Below are 12,336 nucleotides of genomic sequence, written 5' to 3'. Positions count from 1 at the left end.
TCGTCTTCATAAAAACTTGGCCACTGAAGCCAAGTGAACCATTGAAATGTATATTTTTTTTCCTTAAGAAGCAAATTTTGGCTCACGTGTGTCAATTTCAAAAGTAGCTGCTTCTTTCCTAGATGAGTCATTTTCTAAATAAGTGATTTTGGTTTTTTGTTTGGCAAGTTGAGTAATTTTGGCTTTGTCAAATAGTTGGTATTATCATCAAGTAGGAGGCAAATTATTCACTGTGAATGAATTAATATCTCAAAGAACCACAGTTATTTATGCCCTGAGTGATAAGCTTGGGAACTGTTAATCAGCGCACTGACAGAATTTGTCAATGAGATCAATGCATCGCTGTTGGGGATCGTCCAGGAATGATAGAGGACAGGAAACTATCAGAAGATTAGATTCATTCATTTGCTTGCTCCTTCTTTCTTTCTTCTGTTTCTTCCCTTGCTCTTTCTCTTCCTTCCTTAACATATATTCATGATCTCTTCTGTGCTAAGTGTCAGGGATAACCTTAAGGAGACCATATACCGCAACGTTAACAATCTAGCGGGGAAAATAAACACATGAAGACATCGGACATCAATAGAGCACAGAGTACTAAGTACAATAATAACGGTCTATACAATGCTTTAAAGTGCAGATAAGACTCTAACTTGCCCTGTGGGGATTAGGAAGGGCCTCACTGAGAAAAGGAAATACAAATTCGGTAAGTGGAGAAGGTGGTATTTTAGGCCGAAGAAAATGTATGTGCAAAGCCAGGCTCTTGTGAAAAAATATCACCACTACCACAGCAACTGCAATATCATGTGCTTACTTTACATGAGGCACCATGTTAGGTGCTTTTCATAAATGAATGCATTTAATCATTACAACCACTCTATAAGGTAGGTATTATTCCCATTTTTTGGATAAGAAACTAAGTCCCCAAATGGTTAAGAAACTTGTCCCAAAGAAAAACTTTAGGGGGTTGCTTAGGGAGTTGTGAGCCCTTTGGTAGACTGGTATGTGAAGGGTATGGTGGAAAATGTCTCAAGATGAGGCTGGAAAGACCATCACAAGTTTAAGAAACACTAAAGTACATTACTGGGTAGAGTTTAGGCTTACTCTTAAACAGGACACATTTTTCTATCTCTGTCTCCATCCACTCATTTTTTGAATATCTGTTACATAAAGGACTTTAAGGAAGACACAAAAATCATACACAAAATGAATAAAAATGAGGATAAAGGAAGAGAAAAGACGGGAAAATGGAATGGAGTAGGAATAAGGCCAGCTGAGTAGACACAGTGAATCTCGGCAGACACTGGTGTTGTTTTACATCTTTCTGTGGAAGTTGAACCAAACAAGGAGAGAAGGCCAACCTACCCACTGAGTGAGCTGAAACTGGACCCACTGGAAAGGCCAGGATTTTCTGAAATAATGATTTCTGAAGTCATTTAATCAGATGAATAGTGAATAGATGCAAAATAGAAGTCCTGACGTCTTATTTCTTATAGCACATTTGATATGATTTTAGCTTGGAAAAAATTATAAAGGCCAGGCCACTAGGCCAGGCACGGGGGCTCATGCCTGTGGTCCCAGCACTTTGGGAGGCCAAGGCGGGTGGATCACTTGAGCCCACGAGTTCGAAACCAGCCCAGTCAACATGCTGAAACCATGTCTCTACTAAAATACAAAATTAGCTGGGTGTGGTGGTCCATGCCTGTAATCCCAGCTACTCAGGAGGCTGAGGTGGAGGTTGCAGTGAGCCGAGATTGCACCACTGCACTCCAGCCTGGGTGACAGAATGAGACTCTGTCTCAAAAAAAAAAAAAAAAAAAAAAAAAAAAAGGAGATAGAACCAGATACCCACCTTAACCAAAACCTAATCTTAATAAGGCACTCATGGAATGTCTATCTTTAATAATTCTACGACTTGAATATCTGCCAAAATAACCTGTGACATTTATACCAGTTTAACTAAATCAGTGAACTTGCTGGTTGGCTCGTTATTTTTAAACCCATTAAAATATTCAGACACCTAACAAATATGCTAACTTGGGTTTTGGGAACGTTTGATGTATAGCCCTTCCTTTTGGTAGATTAGCTACTGGGGGAGGTTGATTATTCAGGCTACTCTTAAGTTTATAGGATTTAGGCTGGGCACAGTGGCTCACGTCTGTAATCCTAGCACTTTGGGAGGCCGAGGTGGGTGGATCACTTGAGGTCAGGAGTTCGAGACCAGCCTGGCCAACATGGTGAAACCCTGTCTCTACTAAAAATACAAAAATTAGTCGGGCATGGTGGTGCATGCCTGTAATTCCAGCTACTCGGGAGGCTCAGGCAGGAGAATCACTTGAACCTGGGAGGCGGAGGTTGCAGTGAGCCAAAATTGTGCCACTGCATGCCAGCCTAGGCAACAGAGTGAGACTCCGTCTCAAAAAAAAAAAAAAAAAAAAAAAAAAAATATATATATATATATATATATATATATATATATATATATACTTCTAAGATTATTTAGAAGCCAGTTCAAAAGAAGAGAGGAATAGAGCCAGAACACAAACTATGGAAAAGTTAACTGCTCTGTTAAGAGATTGTCTCAAGCAGTGCCAACTCTAGTGTCAGTAATCCGACTCCATTTTTGTATAAACATTAATAGGGATAGCATGACCAGAGAGGTCCATGTTGAGTTTGTTTCTTGACCAATAACCAATTACCGTCCACAGAAGCAAAAATTAATGGAAGCTGCACATAATCTGAAAATGCTCCTGGTAGATATTTGCATGAAGTGGTAAAAAGTACCATAGTGTCGTGAGAGGCTGCAGCATGACAGCTAGCTCTAAAAGTCACCAATTCGTTATGAGAAAACTGTCCTGAGAGAAACTAATAATTGGTCAGGCATATGGATTGTGTATGATTCAAGTAAACTGTCAAGTGGCCTAGTAAGTCTAAGATTTGGGGGCACAGAAGGTGAGCCTCTCTGAAAAGGGAATAAATGACAATCTACCAGGAGGTACTGTGCCCCGACTCAGTAAAAGTTTACAACACGCCATGAAAGAGGAAGGATCTCAATTCAGAGAAACCACTGAATAGCTCTGAGGGTAAAATGTCTTAACCAGGGACTTTATTGGCTTACATTTTCAATCAGCTGAACAGAATGAGACCCTGACTGGTGGAAGCTGAGGCAGTTAGCTATGTCATAAGATGATGAGATGAGTCTCCCTACCTATCAGTGGCGTCCCCACAACTTTTCCCCCACTCCATTCATACCTGCGTTAACTTTGTCTAGAATCCATGCTTATTGTCTAAAGAAACCTAATGGCATGTGACATAGCTCTGGCTCTACAGGTCTTTTTAGAACCAAGGTTTTTTTCTGAGATAATAAAATGTGTTAAATATGCTTTAAAAGCTTTAAAATTTATAAGGCCATAGTCTCCTGTTCAGTTTTTTTTTTTTTTTTTTTTTTTTTAGCTACTCAGCGAATCTGGTCAAACTAGGTACTAGAAAAGTGAAAAGTGGGACCTGCATTTGTTTTGAAATGTGTTTTAAATTTAAATAATTTTTTCCAAGTAAAATTGATGGTAAATTCTGCTGATCTGTGGAAAGGGATTAACTTTAGTTTCAAGTTCCAGAGGCAGAGATTACCTGGTTCTCACTGAACTGAAAGAGATTCAACTGGTCATCAGTGAATGTGGAAAGCCACTCAGTCAGCTGTGCTGCTTTGAGCTCCCCTCCAACTCCTAGTCCAGTTGTCTATGCTCGTAACTCACACATGTACAGTTATATTTAGGATTAACACAGGACAAAAGCGCTCACTCATCACCCATTTAAAATATCCTTTCTATGGATGATGAGAATCCCAGAAAAATCTGTGGGACTGGATTCTGGAGAATCATGGGTAAAATTTCTAGATTTCCCCAATGTACTGTGATTCAATTTATCAGGTAAATGAACATGCTGAGGAATTTTCCCTTGATTTGACAAATTTATCTCTAAGAGAACATCCCATAGTCATTCTACTGGAGACACAGTCTTCATTTTTCATGAATTTCAGGTTGCCACCAATGTTTAGAGGGACTATTTAGCTTCAGGGTGACATATGAGCTATTTCCAAATATTTTGTAGGCTGTTATGCAGATGTAGTACTACACTCATTCGCCAAAGCCACATAGGTGGAATAACATCTTAACAGTCATAGAGCTATCCAAAGTTGAAATTACCTCAGAAGGCTTGACCCCTGTTCCCCACTCCAAGAGAAGTTCAGTAAGAGTGTGGATACCTTTTGGCAGGAAAGTCGTGTGTAGAGAGTACTTGGATCACATGATATGGAGCTTTCCAAACCTAAAAGTTCTACGAATGAGTGTTTAAAAAAATTGTTTTTTAAACAATTTAATTTTGTGGGGTTATCAGCTACATGATAATATCTGAGGAAGGACTTTTTGTTGGAGGCAAAATGTATGCTTATGTTTCACACTTCTAAGTTTTAAAATTGTTGTATTATTTATCACTTTTCAGAGAGCTTACTAGAAATAAATGTGAAAATTTCTTAAGATGTTGAATACTAATAAGGTCATAATTGAAGTTGGAATATTACATTTTTTCTTTTAGACACAACTCCTTGGGTGATATAGAACCCTAAATTTATTTATGTTTTACCTTTTTATTTTGGAAGAGTTAAAATTTATAAAAGTTGATAGACTAGTACAAGGAATGCTTATCTACCTATCACCTAGCTTCAAGAATTATTAATTTATAGGGCAGAATAACTAATTTAAAAGGCAGAATAATGACCTCCAACAAAGATGTCCATGTCCTAAACCCTGGAACTTGTTACTATATTAGGTCACATGGTAAATAGGAATTAAGGTTGCTAATCAATTGGCCTTGGGATGGGGAGATTATCTTGATTGTCCAGGTCAGACCAATCTAATCACATGAGTCCTTATAAGTACAGGAGGGAGGCAGAAGAGAAAGAACCAGAAGGATAGCAATGTGAGAAGGACTTGGCCTGATGTTGCTAGCTGAAGATGGAGGAGCGGGACCCTTAGCCAAGGAATGTGGGTGGCTTTTAAACTTGAAAAAGCAGAAATATGGATTCTTGTCTAAAACCTCCTGGAGGCATGTAGGCCTGCCAACACCTTGATTTTAGCTTAGTGAGGCTCATTTCAGACTTCTGACCCACAGAATTATAAGATAATAAATATTTGTTGTTTTAAGCTATTTTGTTTTCATAATTTTGTACAGCAGCCATAGAAACCAAATTGCTAAAAAAGATAAAATAATGTCAAAGTATGAAAAAAATGAAATAATCCTTAAGGATATAGGTAGAAATTTCTTTGTGTATGTTTTCAAGTAAAACAACTATTTACAAACTTAGCAAAGAAAGAGAATGCTGCTATTTTTAGGGTTTTGAGTACAATAGAGATATAAGACTGAATACCTATAAATGAGGTTTTAATATATGCTACCAAAAGTTAAATAGACATTTAAATTGCTGCTATTACAAATTTTATTAATTATTTAAATGATTTAAACCTATTATTCTGATCTTGTGGTACCATTTTTATTAAACTACTTATCTCCATTTCTTAAATTACAAATTAGATAGTCTGGCTTATTTAAATGTCTATATTATGATTGCTCTTGATGGCTTTTCTTTATATGCTATTTATCATCCAGTTTCAACCAAAAGGCAAATATTGGAGAGGGGAAATCATATTATTTTATAAAAGCTAGCGAAATTGTTTATACTTATTAAGATATGTTACTTTCAATAAAACCAATTAAAGTCTAGAATCATTTTTCAAAATCATTCTTTAAATTCCCATTTACATTTACAGGTTTTTTTTTCTTGTCTTGATACATAAAGCATTTAATTTGAGTTGAAAAACCAAGCAACCAGTCACTCAACCAATGGAATGACTCACTTTGGAAACATATCCGTAAGTGAAAACAAAAAATAAAATGAAGGCCGGGTGCAGTGGCTCACTTCGGGAGGTCAAGGTGGGAGGATCGCTTGAGCTTAGGAGTTCAAGACCAGCCCTGGCAACAGAGTGAGACACTCATCTTTACAAAATATAAAAAAAAATTAGTGTGGTGGCACATGCCGGTAGTCCCAGCTATTAGAGGCTGAAGTGGGAGGACTGCGTGAGCCTAGGAATTTGAGGCTGCAGTGAGTCATGATTATGCTACTGCATGCCAGCCTTGGTGACAGAGCTAGATCCTGCCTAAGAAAAAAAAAGGAAACAAAAACAAAGTAATTAAAATTTATAAGTAGTCATTTTTGAAAATCAATGCAAATGACTTGGATGGAATTTTTCATATGTATTTTTGAATCTTGATAGTGTTAAAATAAAGGGCAAAAGATCAATGACTGTATTACTGAAGTCACGTATACTAATAGATCATTCATTTCTTTTATGTTTCAGGCCTTCCTCCTCTGAGATACCAGCTATATGATTCAGAATCTGGAGTGAAGTTTTATTAAATGTTATCATTCGAGGTAGATTCAACTATAGTGTTTGAAATGTGCAGATTATATTTCTTTGGAAAGTTGCAGGAAAAATGTTGTGACAGCATATACTTGCCTTAAAAGTGTAATTTAGAAACACATACTAATAATATTGAGCATATGGCACAAACTTTAACACACAGGCACACACTAAGTGACAAAATCTCAGGAATACATGTAAGATTTGACATTCTACTTAATACAATTATTTTCAGGAACTTATTCTTTCCAGACACGATGAAAAACGAAAAGGTACAAAAGTGACGGTAGTCTCTAAAGGTATTATGATGGTTAATTTTACGTGTGATAGTTAATATTAGGTATCAACTTGGCTAGGCTACGGTGCTCAGTTGTTTGGTCAAATACAAGTCTAGATGTTAATGTGATGAGTTGATGGTGTTGATGTTTTTAGGTATGATTAGCAATTATAATCAGTAGACTTTGAGTAGAGCAGATCACCCTCTATAATGTGAGTGGGCCTCATCCAATTAGTTGGCCTTCAGAGAAAGAATGAAGTTTCCTGAGGAAGGAGCAACTCTGCCTTGAAATGGCAGCATGCCTTGCTGGAAACTCCAGCTCTGCCTTGAAACTGCAGCACGGAAACTCTGCCTGAGTTTCCCACCGGCTGGCCTGCACCGCAGATTTTAGATTCCAGACTGCAATATCAACTCTTACCTGAATTTCCAGCCTCTTGGCCTGCCCTACAGATTTCAGACTTTCCAGCCTCCAAAATCATATGAGCTGTCTCTCTCTGTCTCTCTCTCTCTGTATATATGTATAAATATATTTATATCTCTATCTACATATCCCACTGGTTCTGTTTCTCAGGAGAACCTTCACTAATAAAAGCTATTATTGCCCAAACACCTTTCAAATAAAATATTACCTTGATTACTTCTGAAATAAGGTAATTCTATAGTCTCATTGTGGAGACCTTTCAATGCCTTTATGTAAGTTGATCCAAAATATTGTGTTCATTTTAACCCTAATTGATAATAACTTTTAAAAAGTTCAAAGGGATTTATTTTTTCTACCCAATATTCTTCTTCCCTGAGATTCTTTCCCTACCTCTGCCCAGTGTCCACAACTTTCCTCTCCAGCCCATGAGTCATCTCTCACATATACTCCATTTTTCTAAATTATAAGATCAGTGAAGAGTTTGAGACATTCTATCTTAGTTCTGATTTTTAAAAAAATCTTTCTGTGACCATCACTACTGTGTTTTGGATTGTAAGTACTCCCCTTGGTGACTGTTTTCTATCATGTTAACAATATATGTTTAGCCAATAGTTAAAAAAAAAAGTGTGCTGGAATAATTGTTGAAACAAACTAAATGACTCTGGATCAATTACCATAAGGCTGTCTTAAGAAGACTTGTTTTGTCTGCCTTAAAAGAAGACCCTTTAATAAGGTTTAAGAGAAATCTGTGACTTCATTTTATTTTTTAGGCGCAGAATAACTAATTCTGCCTGAAACTCTAAAAAGAATTGGAAACAGCAGTTAATTAAAAGCAATATAGTCCATGGTCAGGTCCGCACTCCTACCTAAGTAGACAGCATCTTTCAAAATGTTTGTTAATATAGGATTTTTTCAAAGCAAAGTTTAAAACTACAAAACTACTCTTTTGCTGTTGCTTAAGAAGGAGTTACCCGTTATGCAATTTATGACTCAGATTATCTTCTTAAACAATGTTACCCATATAAACCTTACTTGAAATCAGCGGTACTGGCATTCAAACATTTTCCTTATATGGAGTTAACTGTGTCCTCTATCATCTGACTGAACCAACTAAAGTCATTTCTCTTAAAGACATCAACAGCTCAAGGAAAAAAAAAAGTTTTCTCCCTAGGGCTGGGGGAGGACTTTTACTCTGCACTTTAAAATGTTTGCTCTGTTCTAAGAAGATATTAGGATCAGTTGACTGACAACAGGAAGAATTTTCCTGGCAGAGAAGGAAGCCAGAGGAGATTCATATGCAGACAAAATTTTAACGATCAGGCTGTTTGTATACCCCATGTCTATTCTAATATGCCAAGCTGGGATAAATCAAATAGGCTCTAAAAATAGGAGATAAAAATGCGATTTCACAATAATTCTGGAGTTTACAGAATATCCATCTAAAGTGTTTCTTTTTTACAGAGTTATTACTGGGCAAAGCTAAACGGCTATTTCAATACATGCACTACTCAAAGAAAAAAAAAATCCCTCAAAACTCTGCATTTAAAAAGTGTAATAAAGGTCCAACAGTTTTACTGAAGTGCTAGTGTGGGTTTAGAGAGACTAGGACCCACACAGAGATGCCCAAAATCTGTTTGAAACCAGGAGGGAAAGCAGGACGGATGACCACGTAGTGCTTGGTGGATATGACCACTTTCCAGCTGGCCCTCCCTCCACAGGAGAGGTCGGGACCAAAGTGTCCTGGCTCACAGCGTGAGGTACGTATCTACGCAGCTTGCCTCCATGATGTCCTCAGGTCTTTAGGGCTGGCAGTCTCTTATGGATGTGGGAGCTGGACTCCAGGCATGAATGCAGAGGACTACGTACACATGAAAGCACTGTTGGGGTGGACATGAAGCAAATGCTGCATAGCTCTCAGGACAGACTCCAGTCAGCCTTTCATAGCAACTTTATAATCATCCGGTTTTCCTTGGTTTCTCAAAGAAAACGTGTTCTTTGCGAGAATTAGTAGAACAACGGCTTGTAGACACCATCTTTAATTCCTGCCGTAATATATGTTATGAAAATCCCTCAAAGAGTACAGGAGGCCAGGTTCAGTGGCTCACACCCATAATCCCAGCCCTTTGGGAGGCTGAGGAGGGGAAACTGCCTGAGCCCAGGAGTTCAACAAAAGCCTGGGTAACATAATAAGAGCCCAGCTCTACAAAAAATAAAGCAATGAGCTGGGCATGGTGGCTCACCCTGTAGTCCCAGCTTCTTGGGAGGCTGAGGTGGGAGAATTGCTTGAGCCTAGGAGTTGGAGGCTGCAGTCAGCTGTGATTGCTCCACTGCACTCCAGCCTAAGGGACAAAGTGCGACCCCGTCTCAAAAAAAAGTGTAGGAAATCCTGATTTCTGAGTGTGCGGAGAGCAGAGGCTGGGCAGACTCTTCTGTCCAACAGTAGAACATTTTTACCATCTCCCGTATCGCCTTTGGGGACCTTACTTACCCACTGGGCTAAGACTTCCAAATTGAATCTTCTAACCTAGCTGTCTTCCCCTTGTTGGGGTGAGCTTTGGCCTTTTTTCGTGCTAAGGCATTTCACAGGCAAAATGAAGGGTACAAATGAAAATTCAAAATCGAGGCATTCAGGGTTAATTCACGGCTTGCTAAACTATCTAAATTGAACTTTAAATAATTAGACTTAAAATATATTGGGTCAGAAGATAAATTTGATCACAGCAATACAAGAAGAATCTGATTTGGTTTTACCTTCATTCTTCCCTGAAGAAGGCTCTCTTTGAGAACCACTGCAGAACAAATTTAACTTAAATTTGATATAGATTGGATCAAGAAAACTAAAGATAACAGCAACAAGGAAACAATATAAAAAAGAAAAGCCACCATACACTGATAACTCTAGGAGAATTAATGCAGTTGAAAATTACTTACTGTATGCAGTTTACAAGATTCTGTTTAAAAAAGCATGAACTATTCAGAAAGACTGAAATCTATTATATTAACGATGTATTTGTTTTTAAAGCTCTTTCTTTATTTTTAAAAATAAAGCTACTTAGGAGAAGTATTTTTTGTGTCTCAAGACAATGCAGATAGAGAGAAATACATGGATATACAGACAGAAATATTAACAGTTTGATTTTATTAAACTGTTAATTGCCTAATGATTTTTCCAGTTAGAATTTTTTTAGGATTCTTAATTTTAATTTTTTTTCTTTTTTTTTGACTGAGTCTCGCTGCATTGGCAGGCTGTAGTGCAGGGGTATGATCTCGGCTCACTGCAACCTCTGCCTCCCAGATTCAAGCAATTCTCCTGCCTCACACTCACAAGTAGCTGGGACTACAGGTGCACGCCACCACGCCCAGCTAATTTCTGTATTTTTAGTAGAGACGGGGTTTCACCATGTTGGCCAGGATGGTCTTGATCTCTTGACCTCGTGATCTGCTCGCCTCGGCCTCCCAAAGTGCTGGGATTACAGGTGTGAGCCACCATACCCGGCATCTTTATTTTAATTCTTAATTTTTTCTTATTTTGGGGACCATTTTCCAAAAAGCATTACTTTCTGTTACCTCCAGTAAATGCATAGTATTTTATGGAAAAGCTATCTTTTGTTAGATAACTTTTTACCTCTTGGGAGGCGTTTTCTCTCTGTCTCTCTTCTCTCAAAAATCCAAGTCAATTTATTTCAAATAAGTGGCAATAAATGGAAAATTTTCACAAGTCTTAATCTGGCCTAGGTGTACAATACTAATAAACCAAGAGCTTCAGAAATTGAGTTACTGGCTTAGCTAAGACCTGACTAAAATGGTTTACCTTTTTTTAAAGCACTAAAAAAAGGCTTTTTTCATAATCACTGCATGCTGTTTTTAAGTCAATTTTGGTTTGTCTCTTCCATTTTTTTCTTGGTATGAACTTTGAGTTTTAAGGATTCTGAGGCAAAGATTTTTGTTGATTTCTAAGTATAGGTAAATAACACTAACCTTATGAATAATTATATCTTCATTTCTTTTCTTCTGTAGATTATTGATTAAAATACATATTCTGTTTTTCTGCAATATGTTCTTTCTGTAATAAACAGAAATGTATAAAGAAGAAAACCCGCCATCTAGAGAGAACCTCTTTTTACATTATGATTAATTTCTTTCTAGTCTTTTGTGTGCATACATACATTTCCAGGTTACTTATTTTAGATTTCAGAGCATAGACATGCTATCTTTCATGTTTGGCACTTAACAGAGTTTCGTTTTTTACTTTCATAGTGTCCTTTAACTGAACTTCCTTTACATGTGAAGTAACTGTCCTAGGATTTGGGAAGAACAATGACCGACAATTATTCTTCATTAGAGGATTTAGAATATGAAAATACTGCTTGGGAGCTGGTTAGCTGATACAAACAGTACAAACATTCTGGGGAGCTAGCTCTAGCTGCATTCTTTAAGCTGGCAGCCTATTCTGGAAGGCTCACAATACACTTGCTCAGAAAACAAATGTTCTCTGTTCCTGTCTATGCGGGGCAGATCCCTTCAGTTTGTCAAAATTCTTCTGCCATTTCTCCCTTTGCTGGAATCCAGTTCTGGGCATGTAATGGACAATTATTGACTTCACTGGAACACACAGAGGTGAAAACAGCTTCAAGTTCTGGGGTAGTAACCTTAGCCAGCCATCAAAGAATAATTTTATTTATGCACTGTGAAAAGGATGGCTGGAGATATTTCTATCTGTATATCCATCCACTTCTCTCTCCATCTATCTACATTGTTTTGAGGCATAAAAAATGCTTCTCTTAAATAGCTTCATTTTTAAAAATAAAGAATGTTTTAAAAACAAATAGTATATGAAACATTTAAATCCCCTCTGCAATAGCATTTTTGTAATATTCCATAGTTGCATACCCAAATAAACAGAAGTCCAAAATGCCGAAAGGCGACCACCAAAATGGTATATAAAGCTTAGATAAATGTAATGGACTTATAGTTTCTGTGTGTGTCACATGCATGAGCACTTTATTCAAAGTTTTACTCATTGAATATGTATTACTTCAATATAATATTACTTGAATGTAATATTACTTTTATGATAGATAAAGCAAAGTAAGCTTATGAGGAAGAATTTTAAAAGTTCTCACTGCAATAAACTTTCATTTGCGGTTCTTAAAAGTATATTTGACCAC

At 37.3% G+C, this 12,336-nt stretch overlaps 1 long non-coding RNA gene across 1 annotated transcript in view; it reads right to left on the bottom strand.

Annotated features, from left to right (window-relative positions):
* Nucleotides 1-12,336, bottom strand: part of LOC105492846 (uncharacterized) — a 138,380-nt gene that overhangs the window by 35,085 nt on the left and 90,959 nt on the right. The gene's annotated exons all lie outside the window — the stretch shown is intronic.

The sequence above is a fragment of the Macaca nemestrina genome, chromosome 7 (genome assembly GCF_043159975.1).
Source record: "Macaca nemestrina isolate mMacNem1 chromosome 7, mMacNem.hap1, whole genome shotgun sequence".
Lineage (NCBI taxonomy): Eukaryota > Metazoa > Chordata > Mammalia > Primates > Cercopithecidae > Macaca > Macaca nemestrina.
Note: the sequence above shows the minus strand (reverse complement) of the source record. Positions and strands in the feature narration are given on the sequence as shown.